General features: G+C 45.1%; 1 protein-coding gene across 2 annotated transcripts in view; it reads left to right on the forward strand.

The window, feature by feature from the left end:
• The window catches only part of LOC130367769 (beta-1,3-galactosyltransferase 2-like), a 132,545-nt gene that overhangs the window by 62,327 nt on the left and 52,331 nt on the right, over nucleotides 1–17,887 (forward strand). Inside the window, exon 1 of one of the 2 annotated variants that reach the window (XM_056570523.1) lies at nucleotides 15,508–15,556. The exons of the other annotated variant lie outside the window; for it this stretch is intronic. The gene's annotated coding sequence lies outside the window, so the exon portion shown is untranslated. Of the gene's footprint in view, nucleotides 1–15,507; nucleotides 15,557–17,887 lie in introns of those variants that run through there. 2 annotated transcript variants of the gene reach the window in all.

Raw genomic sequence — 17,887 nt, forward strand, 5'->3', positions numbered from 1 at the left:
GAAATTGCCCTATTTTGACCACCTATAACTTTCTCATTTTTCCGTATATGGGGTGGTATGAGGGCAAATTTTTTGCGCCATGATCTGTATTTTTTTCTCAGTACTACTTTTGCTTAGGTTTTACTTTTTATAAATTTTTTATAAATTTTTTTTTAGAATAAAATGTGACAAAAAAGCAACAATTTTGGACTTTTTTCATTATTTTTTACATTTACGTCATTCATTGTACGGGATAATTAACAATATATTTTTTATTTTACACATGCGGCGATACCTAATATGTGTATTAATTTTTTTATGCTTTTTGAGGGGGATAAAATGGGAAAAAACGGACGTTTTACTTTTTTATTGGGGGAGGGGGATTTTTCAAAATTTTTTTCCTATTTTTTTTTCCTATTTTTTTTTTTTTTACACTTTAATAGTCCCCATAGGGGACTATTTATAGCAATCATTTGATTGCTAATACTGTTCAGTGCTATGCATAGAGCATAGCACTGATCAGTGTTATCGGTGATCTTCTGCTCTGGTCTGCTCTATCTCAGACCAGAACAGAAGACCCCGGGAGACGCCCGGAGCCAGAGGAGGGGACGGCTGCCATCCTGGATGATCGGATCCCCGGGGTAGCGCTGCGAGCGATCCGATCATCCATTCAAAGTACCGCACTGCTGCAGATGCTGTGATCTGTATTGATCACGGAATCTGAGGGATTAATGGCGGACATCCGCGCGATGGCAGATGTCCGCCATTACCGGCGGGTCCCTGGCAGCTGATAGCAGCTGGAACCTGCCGCGCATGACTCGCAGTCATGGAGGGGCGTAAATGTACGTCATGGTGCGGTAAGTACCACGGCACCATGACGTACATTTACGTCCATTGTCATTAAGGGGTTAACTACCAAGGATGTAAAAGTACTTCCTGGTGCGGCAGTACTTACATTTACGTACATTTACGTCCTATACATGACCACGAGCATCGGAGCGATGATTGGGTCATGTGCGTCAGGTCGCGCAGATGTCTGCCATTAACTCCTCAGATGCTGTGATCAATACAGATCACGGCATCTGCGGCAGCGCAGCTACATTTTATGCTGTGCCGCGAGCAATCAGATCAGCTAACATGGCGGATGGAGGTCCCTTCACCTGCCTCCGCCACCAGATCACCGATAACACTGATCAGTGCTATGCCCTATGCATAGCACTGAACAGTATAAGCAATCAAACGATTGCTATAAAAAGTCCCCTATGGGGACATAAAAAGTGTCAAAAAAGAAGTAAAAAAAGTTAATAAAAAAATAAAAAGTGAAAAATCCCCTCCCCCAATAAAAATGTAAAATGTCCCTTTTTCCCATTCCCCCCCCCCCAAAGTGTAAAAAAAAAAAAAAAAAAAAAAGAAAAAAAAAAAATGTATAAACATATTTAGTATCAACGTGTGTGTAAATGTATGAACTATTAACATACAATGTTAATGATCCCATACAGTGAACGGTGTGAGCATAGAAAAAATATTTCCAAAATTGCTGCTTTTTTTTCACATTAAATTTTTTTTTTAAATTATAAATGTACAAAAGTTTTATATACAAAAATGTGGTATCAATAAAAAGTACAGATCACGGCGCAAAAAATGAGCCCCATACCGCCGCTTATATGGAAAAATTAAGAGTTATTTTAAACGTACTAATTTGGTTAAAAAGTGTGCAATTTTTTTTTTAGCGCAACAGTAATAGAAAAGTATGGTATCATGGGTATCATCTCAATCGTGTTGACGCACAGAATAAAGAACACATGTCATTTTTGCCGTAAATTGTACATCATGAAAACGAAACCTTCCAAAATTTGCTAAATTGCGGTTGTCTTTTTCATTTTCCCACACAAATAGTATTTTTTTTGGTATCTTGAAACTAAATTTGTATTGCATAAAGGAAAACAACCATGCAAAATCAGACAAATATAATGTGAATATAGACCTCACCCACCCGCAAGCACACCTGCGGCCCACCTTTATCTTCTCCTTGTGGCCGTTGGGTACCTTCAGTTGGTGCACATTGAATAGATGGGGCCCATACAAAGTCCTGCTCCACAGTGTTGCTTGAAGTAGGCTGAAAACTCTCTAAATGTCCACAAATGGATCTCAATGTCTTTTTATCGGTATGTTAATACAGGGTGTCCTACTGTGGGGCCAGGAAGAAGTTCTTCAGGCTGACCCATACACAGATCAGTCTAGCTTTACTTTTTCTTTACTGCTCACAGGGAGCTGATTGAAGAAAAGTCCAAGATGGCCCCAAGCACATGTGTAGTAAAAATCCTCCTTTCCCAGCTTTATTCACTGCTCAGTTAATTTGCTTGTGCAGTCCACCACCTTCTGGACACTTTATGTAATTGCAGGATCCACAACAATAATCCTTACATTGGGGGCAAATGGAAGACCTTTTAAATTAGCTCCTAATGCTCTCTTTAGTTTGTTCCAACTAAAAAAAAAAAAAATATGCAGCCATCTCTTTGTTGTTTCTTTTGTTCTGCTTTTCTTTTAGGGTTATACCTACCTTCTCTTATGTGGGAAGAGGGGAGGGGGGTTGTTACAAAGAAGGGGATGTCTCAACAGGGTCAGACTTATCCCCTATCCTTTGGATAGGGGATAAGATGTCTAGGAGCAGACTGAGGAGACGAACTGCCTACTGGGGGAGCTAATCTGAGGGGTCTACCTACCTACATACCTGGCTACCTAACTATCTACTTGGCTACCTAACTACCTACCTGGCTATCGAACTACCTACCTACAAACCTGGCGGCCTAACTAGCAGCTCAAAAAGTCCTTACAAAAAGTGTATTTTTATTTCATTCCAAAAAACAAAAAGTGCCAGATCACAGCAAGTGATGTTTCAACCAGCTCAGCCAGTCATTTTCAAACCGTTTGAAAATGACCTGGTCAGGAGGTTGAAACATCGCTTGCTATGATTTGGCACTTGTTGTTTTTTTGGATGGAATAAAAACACACTTTTTGTATGGACTGCAGAAAGATCCTTTTGCTATTTAATGCAAGGAACTTGTGACCAGGGTTCTAGAATCTGCGTGCACCTCTAATATAATTTTTTTATTATCGGGTTGTGCTGCTTTTCTCCCTACCTGGCTACTTAACTACCTACCTACATACCTGGCTACCTAACTACCTAATTAAATACCTACCAAGCTAGCTACCTACTTGACCTTTTACCTAGCGGGACACCAAGAGGGGCATTATAACAGTTCAGGGCCTATAGATGGGGAAATTATCTAGAGGTGGGGAGGGCACTAGAAAAATTTGCAGTCTGACATGTTTGTCCTGCAGATGCTGAAGAGATGAGTTTTGGCTTAAAGAAGTCCTGATCTAGACAGAAAAGGAAAGAGAATGTCACCGGTGGGTCTCTAGATGTAACTATAATCACTTATATGGTATACAGATCCTGTGTACAGTTTTTATATACCTCTATATGGTCTAGCATTGTTAACATTTATAGACTATAGATATGGAGATTATATAAGGGAGGGATGAAGTTAGAAAATTTTCCCAAGGGCCCATGTGATACTTGTTATACCCCTGGCTGCAAGCCTGTAAAGTTTTTGCAGGATGGCCTGGCTGGCCGGCAGGGCACAGCATCAAGTTCACAACTCGACAAAATGGAACCCTTAATTCTCAAATTCCATGCTTCCCTTGCAGGCTGCAGTGCTTAGAACCTATGTAGTGAAAGCCTAGTATTTGATTTACCATGCTTCTGTCATGTATGTCCCTTGGGGGCTGGTATGCAGATATTTATCCCCTGTTCGGCCCTGGCAGTATTGGAGTGGTCACTGTTTCTAATGGAGACTACAGGGGGCCATATAGGAGGGGTCACTGTGACTAGTGGGGTATCACAGAAGTCAGTATTGGAGGTGTCACGGTTATTAATGAGGTACCACAGCGGTCCATAGAGGGATCAGTATTGAAGGAGTCACTGTTACTACTGGGATACTGCAGGGGCAGTTTTGAGATTGGGACACAGTTACTAGTGGGGACCACAGGGGTCAGTTTTGTGCCCTATTCTTTCAATATATTTGTCAATAATCTTGTAAGGGGATTGTACAGTAAAGTAGATTGTGTAAAATGGATCTGGATAGGTTGGAGGTTTGGGCTGGGAAGTGGCAGATGAGGTAACACTGATAAATATAAGGGAATGCACATGGGGAGACAAAATCCGGGCTGGGATTATGTATTAAATGGAAAAACACTTCGGACAACTGACGTGGAAAAGGACTTAGGAGTCTTAGTTAACAGTAAATTTAGCTGTAGTGACCCGGGCCATCTTTAATTTTGATTGGACCCTGGGCAAGCACCCCCCTGCCTGACCGACCAACACACACTAACAGACATACATTTACAGACACACACTACAGACACACACTACAGACACACACTTACAGACACACACTTACAGACACACACTTACAGACACACACTTACAGACACACACTTACAGACACACACTGCAGACACACACACCTACAGACACACACACCTACAGACACACACACCTACAGACACACACACCTACAGACACACACACTTACAGACACACACACTTACAGACACACACACTTACAGACACACACACTTACAGACATACACTTACAGACACACATTTACAGACATACTTACAGACATACACTTACAGACACACACTAGACATACACATACAGACACACACTACAGACATACACATACAGACACACACTACAGACACACACTACAGACACACACATACAGACACACACTACAGACACACACTACAGACATACACATACAGACACACACATACAGACACACACATACAGACACACACTACAGACAGACACACACTGCAGACACACACACTGCAGACACACACTGCAGACACACACACTGCAGACACACACACTGCAGACACACACACTGCAGACACACACACCTGCAGACACACACACCTACAGACACACACACCTACAGACACACACACTCTACAGACACACACACTCTACAGACACACACTTACAGACATACTTACAGACATACACTTACAGACACACACTAGACATACACATACAGACACACACTACAGACATACACACTACAGACATACACATACATACACATACAGACACACATACAGACACACAATACAGACACACACACTACAGACACACACACTGCAGACACACACACTGCAGACACACACACTGCAGACACACACACTGCAGACACACACACTGCAGACACACACACTGCAGACACACACACTGCAGACACACACACTGCAGACACACACTTACAGACATACACTTACAGACATACATTTACAGACACACACTACAGACATACACTACAGACACACACTACAGACACACACTACAGACACACATTACAGACACACACACACTTACAGACACACACACACTTACAGACACACACACACTTACAGACACACACACACTACAGACACACATGTGATAGCCTGGGGGGTGTAGGGTATGGGGAGTATAGCTGTGTGGTAATCAAAGGGTGCTTGTTAACCCTTGCTATTCGTGACGCCAGGGTGAGGGCTCCTCAATAAAGCTTTTCCTACCGCCGCCCTTCCCAGGAACGATAGAGAGGTAGATGATGATAGGTTTGAGGTAGAGAATAATAGATTGTCCACAACTGGAGAGCTTCTGTAAATTGTTAACTATTACTGAAGATTTTCTGTACACTTCACTAACATAACAGTCTCTTAGCATAACAACACTTTTCCTTTGGAGATTGACGATGGTTGGGACTTTAGCATTCAGAGTCTTTTAGTCTATTGCGCTGTTCCACTGGATTTAGGGGAATTAGTTGCGGTCCAGTAGTCACGCTAGCATTAGCAGGAATTTAGATTTGAACTCACGATTTTGGTTCTGCTGAGGCCGTAGGTTTTGAGGCCTAGCATGTCGTTGAAAGTTGCGTAGCACACCAGCCTGTTAGTCCGGCATCCATGAGAGCAGCAACCCAAGAGAGCGATAATTGGACGCAGCTCCCTTATATGGGCAGGGGCTGAAGTAATGCTAATTGGTCCATACTTGATGTCCATCAACATTACAGAGATTTGTGGGTAACACAACCTAAGGTCCTACAACATACCATAGAGGTTACTAGCATGGTCATGACCGAAGGTCCTGCGACACCGAACAAGGTAAGTACTATACATTACTATGAAATATAGATATAATTATTAAATATAGACACACATTAACATTAGAGTTAGACTTAAAGAGAGGCGACTAGGGGCTGTCCCACCTGAGGAACCCTACCTGAACATAGTTACTCTGACTTTGGGGACCTCTACACTAGGTACTGGATGCAATACGGTACCAGGACACCACATACACTTACAGACATATACTTAAAGACACACACTACAGACATACACTTACAGACATACCAGACCTACAGCATGCATGCTTCCTCATCTTCCAGTTAGTGCAGGAGTATAACAAGGGGGGGGGGGGGACATGTGGCCTGGGGGCAGATAGAACGGAAGGAGGGGGCATTATCTTACTTGAGTGCAGGAACTTTCCCCCTTTACGATCAGTGTTAGAGAATGCTTAAGTACCTGAGTCACATGACCCAAAGGTCCTTAAAGGGGTACTCCACTGCTCAGCATTTGGAACAAACTGTTCCGAACGCTGGAGCCGGCGCTGGCAGCTCGTTATGTCATAGCCCCGCCTCCTCTTGATGGCAGCCACGCCCCCTCCCATAGCCTTGCATTGAGGGGGCGGGGCTATGAAGTCACGAGCTCCCAGCGCCAGCTCCAGCGTTCGGAAAAGTTTGTTCCAAACGCTGAGCAGCAGAGTACCCCTTTAAGCCTCACTGCACAGAGGAAGAAGACATAGAGAAAAGGTAAGAGCTGCACTCACTATTCTTCTGTTACACCATGCCTTATCCTCCAGTCACATCCAGAGCTGCAGCCACTATTCTGCTGTAACATCATTTCTTATCCTCCAGAGCTGCACTCACTCTTCTGCTCTTGTATCATATTTTATACTCTACAAGGTTTGAAAAGTAAAGTGATTCCCCTAGATGAAGTCGATGATCCCAATGTATAGGATATAAGAACTTTATTGTAATGCTTTTCGATTCCGAATTGGGATCTTCATCAGGCATACAGTACTTCAAACAACAGGAACTTACAGACCTATGGTAATGAACACTTCCGGGTAAAAGGTGCGCAGCCGTGTGCAAAACGGCAGGTAAACAAACAAACAAGTTGAAAGTGCCACGTGCAAACGAATAAATATACATCTTGCAAAATAAGTAGTCATATAAAACGTTCATAAAATAATTGAAATGTCTGATGTACTTAAAAACGAAAAATAAATAAATAGTAAAAAATCTGCAACAACACATTCTATGAGTTGACAATGTAGTGTGCTATTCAATTACTAGTCAGCAGATGGCAGGAAAAGCCCAAATCAACCGGAAAGCAACAATCTAACACGAGACCGCCGGATAGTAGCGGCCGTAAATAGAATAAAACCATCGTAGAAACAATATAGGGCATTCGCACCGTTACGCTCAGTCAGCTTCTTTTCAGCAATTCAAGGTACCTCGGAGCGTGCGTAGCGCACGCTCCGAGGTACCTTGAATTGCTGAAAAGAAGCTGACTGACGATCGCAGCCTATCGGTGAGTAAACACTAGTGATGAGCGGCATAGGCCATATTCGAATTTGCGATATTTCGCGAATATATGGACAAAAATTCATCATATATTCGCGAAAATTGCATATTCGTTATATTCGTTTTTTCGCATATGTGAAAATATATTCGCATATTCGCATATTCGCGAATATTGAACCCTCCCTTCTTTAATGGTATAGGGAACTGTGACTGGTGTATCAACTCTGTGATTTTTCACCCATCAAAACCAATAGGCCCATTGTGGTCTATGGGGATCTCACGGCATTTAAAACAGTAAGCTAAGCAGGACTGTCTAGGCAGCACAGTGGATGGGAGACCACCACAGATTCGAGTCCTGGGGTGGGACAGAGTTTTACAGTGTTGTGGTTTAACTTTACTTTCCTGGAAAAGTGCTATTCAATTACTAGTCAGCAGATGGCAGGAAAAGCCCAAATCAACCGGAAAGCAACAATCTAACACGAGACCACCGGATAGTAGCGGCCGTAAATAGAATAAAACCATCGTAGAAACAATATAGGGCATTCGCACCGTTACGCTCAGTCAGCTTCTTTTCAGCAATTCAAGGTACCTCGGAGCGTGCGTAGCGCACGCTCCGAGGTACCTTGAATTGCTGAAAAGAAGCTGACTGACGATCGCAGCCTATCGGTGAGTAAACACTAGTGATGAGCGGCATAGGCCATATTCGAATTTGCGATATTTCGCGAATATATGGACAAAAATTCATCATATATTCGCGAAAATTGCATATTCGTTATATTCGTTTTTTCGCATATGTGAAAATATATTCGCATATTCGCGAATATTGAACCCTGCCTTCTTTAATGGTATAGGGAACTGTGACTGGTGCATCAACTCTGGTGGTCTATGGGGATCTCACGGCATTTAAAACAGTAAGCTAAGCAGGACTGTCTAGGCAGCACAGTGGATGGGAGACCACCACAGATTCGAATCCTGGGGTGGGACAGAGTTTTACAGTGTTGTGGTTTAACTTTACTTTCCTGGAAAAGTTTCTGAGTTGCCCATAGCAACCAGATTGCTTCCTTAATTTTTCAGAGGCCTTTTCAAAAATGAAGGAAGCTATCTGGTTGCTTGCTATGGGCAACTGCACAACTCTTCCTCTACATTTAAAACAGTAAGCTAAGCAGGACTGTCTAGGCAGCACAGTGGATGGGAGACCACCACAGATTCGAGTCCCGGGGTGGAACAGAGCTTTACAGTGTTGTGATTTAACTTTACTTTCCTGGAAAAGTTGCCCATAGAAACCAATCAGATCACTTCTTTCATTTTTCACAAGGCCTCTGCAAAATGAAGGAAGCGATCTGATTGGTTGCTATAGGCAACTCAGAAACTTTTCCTCTGGACAGGTATTGATTAATCTCCCTCTATGGCAACCAATCAGATTGCATCCTTCATTTTTTAAAAGGCCTCTGAAAATGGAGGAAGCAATCTGGTTGCTATGGGCAACTCAGCAGCTTTTCCAGGAAAGTAAAGTTAAACCACAACACTGTAAAACTCTGTCCCACCCCGGGACTCGAACCCGTGGTGGTCTCCCATCCACTGTGCTGCCAAGATAGTCCTGCTTAGCTTATTGTCATACATGCAGTGAGATCCCCATAGCCTATTGTTTTCAATGCCCAAAAAATCATAGTTAATGCACTAGTCACAGTTCCCTACACCATTAAATAAGGGAGGACTCAATATTCGCAAATATGCGCATATATTTTCACATATGCGGAAAAAAACGAATATTCGTAATTACGAATATATAGTGCTATATTCGCGAATATGCGATATTCGCAAATAAAATTCGAATTGCGAATATTCGCGAGTAACACTAGTAAACACTGGTGGTTGAGCTTATTGTTAGAGCATTGTGTCTTGTAAAGGTGATATTGGTGGCATATACCGTATTTATCGGGGTATACCACGCACCGGCCTATAACACGCACCCTCATTTTACCAAGGATATTTGGGTAAAAAAAGTTTTTTACCCAAATATCCATGGTAAAATGAGGGTGCGTGTGTGCGCGTGTATACCCCGATACATCCCCAGGAAAGGCAGGGGGAGAGAGGCCGTCGCTGCCCGCTTCTCTCCCCCTGCCTTTCCTGGGGTCTAGAGCCCTGCTGCCGGCCCTTTTCTCCCCCTGGCTATCGGCGCCGCTGCCCGTTCTGTCCCCCTGACTATCGGTACCGGCGCCCCATTGCCGGCGCTGATAGCCAGGGGGAGAGAAGCGGCGCCGACAGCCAGGGGGAGAGAAGGGGCAGCGGCACCCATTGCCGGCGCCGCTGCCCCGTTGCCTCCCCCCATCCCCGGTGGCATAATTACCTGGGTCGGGTCCGCGCTGCTGCAGGCCTCCGGCGTGCGTCCCCTGCGTCGTTGCTATGCACGGCGCGGCGCACTGACGTCATGCGCCGCGCCGTGCAGCTCATAGCAACGACGAAGGGGACGCACGCCGGAGGCCTGCAGCAGCGCGGACCCGACCCAGGTAATTATGCCACCGGGGATGGGGGGAGGCAACGGGGCAGCGGCGCCGGCAATGGGTGCCGCTGCCCCTTCTCTCCCCTTGGCTATCGGCGCCGGTATCGATAGTCAGGGGGACAGAACGGGCAGCGGCGCCGATAGCCAGGGGGTGAGAAGGGCTGGAGGCAGGGCTCTAGACCCCAGGGAAGGCAGGGGGAGAGAAGCGGGCAGCGACGGCCTCTCTCCCCTGCCTTTCCTGGGGCGGTATCGGCGTATAACACGCACATAGACTTTAGGCTAAAAATTTTAGCCTATAAAGTGCGTGTTATACGCTGATAAATACGGTATATAGCAGAGGTCAGCAGAGAGCACTGTGGTCGTGACAGAAATCCAAAAAGAAAATTATTTCCTCTATATTATACAGCCCCTAAAAAGTACTGGAAGGATTAAGATTTTTTAATAGAAGTAATTTACAAATCTGTTCAACTTTCTGGCACCAGAGTACGGGAGTACCCCTTTAAGGGTTAGGTCTAGTGAGAAGGCTAACTAGGGAGACTGTGAGGTAGTAGCCAACCACACCATATTGGCATATATGACCCCCTCTTACCCTCACCTATACCCCACGTTTAGTCAGGAGGTCCTATTATATATTTTTACTGTATCAATATTATAATTTTCCTGTTATTTAGACTGGCCGAGCAACTGTATCTTGCTGTTTTTCATCTATTATTTACATGTTCTTGGCCTGGACCCTGATTGGGGGTGCTGGGCATGACTTACAAAAAAAGTATATATTTTTTATCATGTTTGTGTATATGTTTCTTGATGGTGTAGGACCCTTTTTGGATCCTTTTGAAGATATTTATTAAAGGTTAAGTCTTAGTGTTTTTCGGTTATTTAATTTTGGGATTATGCAGCTTGTTTTGCTCTATTAAAGGCGTTATCAATAATCTGCAGCGGGAATTTTTTGGTTTAAAAACGTTCCTTAAGGATACGTGACTGTGCATAAAATTCACTATCTCTAGTGCAATTTTTTCTGATATGGCGGTACTGGCTAAAAGGAATATTTTGTACCCATTTTTATAGTGTCCACTTGAGAATTCCAGGTAACTATTGGCATCAACAGACTTAAAATGAGTATAGGTACAAAAAGAGAAATCATTGTGAGAAATACATAAATCTAAAAACGTAATGACTGCTGAATTAACTAGTAAAAGAAATGCCCCAATTATTATTATTGAGGGATTCTAAAAGCAGAGTCTAAGAGTCTGGGGGACCGTCCCAGATAAAAAATAGATCATCGATAAAACGTCGATATAAAATGATGTGGGGAGATATTGGGTTGTCCCAAATAAAATTCTGCTCAAAAGACCCCATAAAAAGATTAGCAAAAGATGGGGCCACTTTGGCCCCCATCGCTGTACCGATTTCCTGATTCTATATTTTTTTGTTATATGTAAAATAATTATTTTATAAAATAAATTGCTGACAACTCATTAAAAAATCTTTATGGTAAGCAGTAAGGCTGGAATCATGATCAAGGAACTCCCGTACACAGGTATGGGGCATTTCTTTCACTTTGGAGGCTAATTCAGAAGTCATTACGTTTTTACATTTATGTATTTCTCACAATGATTGCTCTTTTTGTACCTATACTTATTTTAAATGGGTACTCCGCTGCTCAGCATTTGGAACAAACTGTTCCGAACTCTGGAACCCAGAGCTCATGACATAATAGCCCCGCCCCCTCATGATGTCACGCCTTGCCCCCTCAATGCAAGTCTATGGGAGGGGGCGTGATAGCTGTCACGCCCCCTCCCATAGACTTGCACTGAGGGGGCGGGGTGTGACGTCACAAGCTCCCGGCTCCAGCGTCCGACACAGTTTGTTCCAAATGCTGAGCAGCGGAGTACCCCTTTAAGTCTGAAGCCAATTGTTACCTGGAATTCTCAAGTGGACACTATAAAAAAAAATGGGTACAAAATATTCCTTTCAGCCAGTACCACCACAACAGAAAAAATTGCACTAGAGATAGTTACTTTTATGCACAGTCACGTATCCTTAAGGAACGTTTTAAAACCAAAAAATACCTGCTTCAGATTATTGATAACGCCTTTGATAGAGTAAAACCACTTAAAGCGTACCCGTCAGATCCAGATCCAGGAGTTGTTTGACTGGCTTTTTCAGTATGAAATACTGAACATTTTCTAATGAAAGCAATTGCAAAACCTATTGGTTATACATGCTTTACAACATATCAAAAGTTTTTGTATCTGACAGTGCCCATTTAACCAAAAGAGCTGCATAATCCCAAAATCAACACAAAAAAAAGGGTAAAACGACACTTACAGCCTGTACTCACTGCTGTGCTGCCTACACTTACAGCCTACACTTATAGCCTGTACTCACTGCTGTGCTGCCTATACTTACAGCCTGCACTCACTGCTGTGCTGCCTACACTTACAGCCTATACTTACAGCCTGCACTCACTGCTGTGCGGCCTACACTTACAGCCTGTACTCACTGCTGTGCGGCCTACACTTATAGCCTGTACTCACTGCTGTGCTGCCTATACTTACAGCCTGCACTCACTGCTGTGCTGCCTATACTTATAGCCTGTACTCACTGCTGTGCGGCCTACACTTACAGCCTGCACTCACTGCTGTGCTGCCTATACTTATAGCCTGTACTCACTGCTGTGCTGCCTATACTTACAGCCTGCACTCACTGCTGTGCTGCCTATACTTATAGCTTGTACTCACTGCTGTGCGGCCTACACTTACAGCCTGCACTCACTGCTGTGCTGCCTATACTTATAGCCTGTACTCACTGCTGTGCTGCCTACACTTACAGCCTGCACTCACTGCTGTGCTGCCTATACTTATAGCTTGTACTCACTGCTGTGCGGCCTACACTTACAGCCTGCACTCACTGCTGTGCTGCCTACACTTACAGCCTACATTTATAGCCTGTACTCACTGCTGTGCTGCCTATACTTACAGCCTGCACTCACTGCGGTGTGGCCTACACTTACAGCCTGCACTCACTGCTGTGTTGACTACACTTATAGCCTGTACTCACTGCTGTGCTGCCTACACTTACAGCCTGCACTCACTGCTGTGCTGCCTACACTTACAGCCTACATTTATAGCCTGTACTCACTGCTGTGCTGCCTATACTTACAGCCTGCACTCACTGCGGTGTGGCCTACACTTATAGCCTGTACTCACTGCTGTGCGGCCTACACTTACAGCCTGCACTCACTGCGGTGTGGCCTACACTTATAGCCTGTACTCACTGCTGTGCGGCCTACACTTACAGCCTGCACTCACTGCTGTGCTGCCTACACTTACAGCCTATACTTACAGCCTGCACTCACTGCTGTGCTGCCTACACTTACAGCCTATACTTACAGCCTGCACTCACTGCGGTGTGGCCTACACTTATAGCCTGTACTCACTGCTGTGCGGCCTACACTTACAGCCTGCACTCACTGCGGTGTGGCCTACACTTATAGCCTGTACTCACTGCTGTGCGGCCTACACTTACAGCCTGCACTCACTGCTGTGCTGCCTACACTTACAGCCTACATTTATAGCCTGTACTCACTGCTGTGCTGCCTATACTTACAGCCTGCACTCACTGCGGTGTGGCCTACACTTACAGCCTGCACTCACTGCTGTGTTGACTACACTTATAGCCTGTACTCACTGCTGTGCTGCCTACACTTACAGCCTGCACTCACTGCGGTGTGGCCTACACTTATAGCCTGTACTCACTGCTGTGCTGCCTACACTTACTGGGGAGGGGAGTCAGCGCAGCCACATTTCAGCCTGCCCCTCTACTACACGACACCTAACTGTGCTGACTCCACCTCCCCTGTAAATTTACATCAGAGAGGCAGGCAGCCCCAGAATTGTGACTCCCTTCTGGCCTTCAAATATCAAAGCGATAATTCTATCCCAGTTGGAGCGTTGTTGGCCACATTCCTGTCACTGTGAGATCTCAGCATGTACAGGCTGCCTAAGAGTGACAGGAGTGTGATGAAAGGAACCAAACTCCTATCACCCTTAGCAGACTGTACAGGAGAAAAAATATATTATATTGTATGTGGACAGGATTTCTATAAAGGGTGGGCACATGGGGGCCCCATAACCTTCTATTGCTGGGGGGCCCCATGAGGTGTCAGTCCACCCCTGGATAGAAGTGGTACTCCTACTTATAAAGGGGGGGGGGGCTTCTTGAAGGTATCTTAGTGCCTTTGCCCTTTCCTGTTCACTCTGGTCTTTTCTGTCTCACTCTAAATAGATTTTTGATGAATGCTTTAGAGTTAAAGCAATAAGGGGCTTTCTCAAGTGCTTCATCCTTTGAAGAAGGCAATCGCAAAAATGTATCGCTTCACTTCTATTTTTAACATACTGTCCTGCACTGCCACTTCCCCTTTTCGCTGAATTTCAGGTGGACCCATCTGTCGTCCTAGTTCCTATTCTTCAGAAACCTCTTCCTCCTTTCTCAGCCCCCTCTACAGAATCTTTTTTTTTTTCTTTTATGCAAGACCCTGCTCTCAAGGGTCCCTTCTGTCTGACACATTACATGACTGAACCCATTAGGTTACACATCAGGCCTCTAGGTAAAGGGTTTATCCAACATAAGGTGACTGGGGCCGAAGGACGGGGGATAAAGTTTGGCGCAATAGGGGAAAGGCAAGAGAGGGTTTCTTCTTTCTTTTAGCAGCCTCTTCGCAGCCAATAGGAGTGATTGTCGACCGGAGTCCGCTGTGATTGGTCCCTAGCCAGCTTTAGGGATGTTTGGCTGTGTTGCCATTTCATCCCCCCTTCATCACCCCTGTGCCATTCTATCTCCCCCCTTCATCACCCCCTGTGCCATTTCATCCCCCCTTCATCATGCCCTGTGCCATTCTATCCCCCCTCCATCACCCCCTGTGCCATTCTATCCCCCCCTCCATCACCCCTGTGCCATTCTATCCCCTCTCCATCACTCGCTGTGCCATTCTATCTCCCCCCCTATAACCTACCGTGCCATTCTATCTCCCCCTCTATCACCTACTGTGCCATTTTATCCCCCCCCCCCCCACACTTAAGAGCAGTGGCTGCAGGATAGGACAGCCTGACCACACACCTGGACACTGCAGCGGACACACTTAAGTACCACAACACCCAGTGTGGAAATCCCTGAGGTACATGGTGATGGTTTTGAGGCAGCGCCCAGGGGGGGGGGGGGGGGTAGAGGCAGAGTACCTGAGTAGTATTGGGGAATAAGAGGAAGGAAATGCTGAGCTCAGCCCCTCCTCATGAGGCAGGAAATGTGACACACAGAGGCCAGTGAAATGTTCCTCACAACGCGCTGTCTGCCCGAGGCCAAAGAACCTCATTACACGTGAGTAGGACTAAATGTTTTTAGAAGTATGGCAGAATGAACATCCACAGCGTTTCCACATGAAAATCCCCACAACAAATCACTCACATCTTGGTGACATTTTCTTGTGGACTTTGGCAGCAGATTTTTGCGAATATTACACTAAATTACACAAAAATGCAGCAGATCCACAATTTTTAGCTTTTGGTTTGTTTTTTACAGACTTTTTTCTTATTCCTGTGATCTGCAGGAGTACTTGGTCTTTGTCGCATAATTTCTTTATGATCAATGGTCAGTACTACCTGCAGATCACCGGAGCTTCGATGGGGGCAAAATTTTCTCCTTCTCTTGCCAACATCTACACGTGTTGGTGGGAGAATCTGTTCGCCGCCCATAACCCCTATGGTATAACATCTTAAGGTATGGCCGCTACATCGATGACCTACTATTTATTTGGGGGTCCGATGTGGCGGCCATACAGGGGTTCACCAGTTATCTTAACAATAACTCCTTGGGTTTAGTTTCTCACAGTCAGTCCTCACTCGACAGAAACTTTTCTTGCTTTATGTTATACATGGAGATAAGGAAACACAAAATGTAGTAACAAGAACCTATAGAAAAGAGACGGCTGTGAATTCTGTTCTTCATGTGGGATCCTGCCATCCTCCCCAGGTCATAAAAAACATACCAACAGGGGAAATGGTACGTGCCTGGAGAAACTGTTCTAGATGATCAGATTTTAAAATTGAGGCCGACAATTTTAGGGGTCGTCTTCTGGATAGGGGTTACCCTTTCTGGAGTATTACTAAGGTAAAACATATAGCGAGAGACAGAGATAGGACATCCATGGTTTACCACACTAAGGCAGAGCACAACAGGACTATAGGAGGTGACCTATTGGCAGTAGATCGAGAAGTGTTTTTTGTTTCTACCCCGTATAGCAGGCAGTTTAAATCTTTTTGCAGCATTATTAATCAATATATGCCCATTGTTTTATCCGACCCATTACTTGCCCCCATATTAACAGGAGGTTATAGATGTGTAGCACATCGAGTGGCGACTTTGGGACAAAGATTGTCCCCGAGTCTATTTAGTAATCAACCTCGGGCCAACCCGGTTTGGTTGGAGCACAAAGGGTCCTTCAAATGTGGTCATAAAATCCGCACATGCTGCAAGGTCATGTGATCAGCAACCTATTCCAATCAGGCAATATATAAATTGTAATACGAAATATGTTATTTATTTGTTTACATGTGAATCATGCCTGATACAATAAGTGGGATGCACTACTAATCCCCTTAAAATACGTGTTAGAAAGCACCTCTCGGATGTCCCGCATTTTGGCAATAAAAATACGTTTATGGTGTCTAAACATATTGCGGAACATCATGGGGGTGATTTTTCTATGATAAAGTTACAAGGAATCGAGAGAGTGTCTTGTCCTCGGAGGGGAGGCAATCATAGGGAAAAGCTTATGGATCGTGAAATATACCGGATCCTAAAATTAGATACTAGATTCCCAAAGGGCCTCAATATGAGACAAGATGTCATCCTTCGTTACTAGTGTTGGAGTTTTCTCTTTTTGTTCACATGACTATACATAGGTGGGCATCTGATCCCAAGGGCTCTTTAAAGAAATATTTTGTTCGTTTTCCACAGGACCCTAATATGCTTTGCTTATATATACCAATATTTGGTCCTTTATGTCCAGTGCCGAGGAGTACTTTTATATACAGTGGTCCCTCAAGTTACAATATTATTGGTTCCAGGACGACCATTGTATGTTGAAACTGTTACCCCGAGCGCTCCGGGTCCCCGCTCCTCCCCGGAGCGCTCGCTTCTCTCTCGCTACCGCAGCGCTCCGGGCAGCTCCACTGACCCGGTGCGCTGCGATACCGTCTCCAGCCGGGATGCGATTCGCGATGCGGGTAGCGCCCGCTCGCGATGCGCGTCCCGGCTCCCGTACCTGACTCGCTCTCCGTCTGTCCTGTCCCGGCGCGCGCGGCCCCGCTCCCTAGGGCGCGCGCGCGCCGGGTCTCTGCGATTTAAAGGGCCACTGCGCCGCTGATTGGCGCAGTGGTTCCAATTAGTGTGTTCACCTGTGCACTCCCTATTTATACCTCACTTCCCCTTCACTCCCTCGCCGGATCTTGTTGCCATTGTGCCAGTGAAAGCGTTTCCTTGTGTGTTCCTAGCCTGTGTTGCAGACCTCCTGCCGTTGCCCCCGACTACGATCCTTGCTGCCTGCCCCGACCTTCTGCTACGTCCGACCTTGCTTCTGTCTACTCCCTTGTACCGCGCCTATCTTCAGCAGTCAGAGAGGTTGAGCCGTTGCTAGTGGATACGACCTGG

Source organism: Hyla sarda, chromosome 4, assembly GCF_029499605.1.
Source record: "Hyla sarda isolate aHylSar1 chromosome 4, aHylSar1.hap1, whole genome shotgun sequence".
Lineage (NCBI taxonomy): Eukaryota > Metazoa > Chordata > Amphibia > Anura > Hylidae > Hyla > Hyla sarda.